A 298-nucleotide genomic window follows, 5' to 3' on the forward strand; every position below is an offset into this window, starting at 1 on the left:
CTTCGTCTATGATGGGTTCCCGGCCTTGGCAAACCCGCCGTGACGCGTTGTCAACAACATCTCCTTTCCGGCGCACCACTACTTCGACATCACTGCGCCAATGCTCACTCGGCGCCCCGTTGCGCCCGTGGCTCCACGGAGACATCCTCGAGACCGGCTCCCTGACTCGACATCGACCACGACATTCTTCGCACGGCTACCTCAACCACGGCAACACCATCCTTCGCTCTCGGCTACATCGACAAACGGCACAAAGGGCTAACGCCTTGCTTGAGCAACCTCATTGGGTTCCACTCCA

This window comes from Triticum dicoccoides, chromosome 1B (assembly GCF_002162155.2).
Source record: "Triticum dicoccoides isolate Atlit2015 ecotype Zavitan chromosome 1B, WEW_v2.0, whole genome shotgun sequence".
Classification (NCBI taxonomy): domain Eukaryota; kingdom Viridiplantae; phylum Streptophyta; class Magnoliopsida; order Poales; family Poaceae; genus Triticum; species Triticum dicoccoides.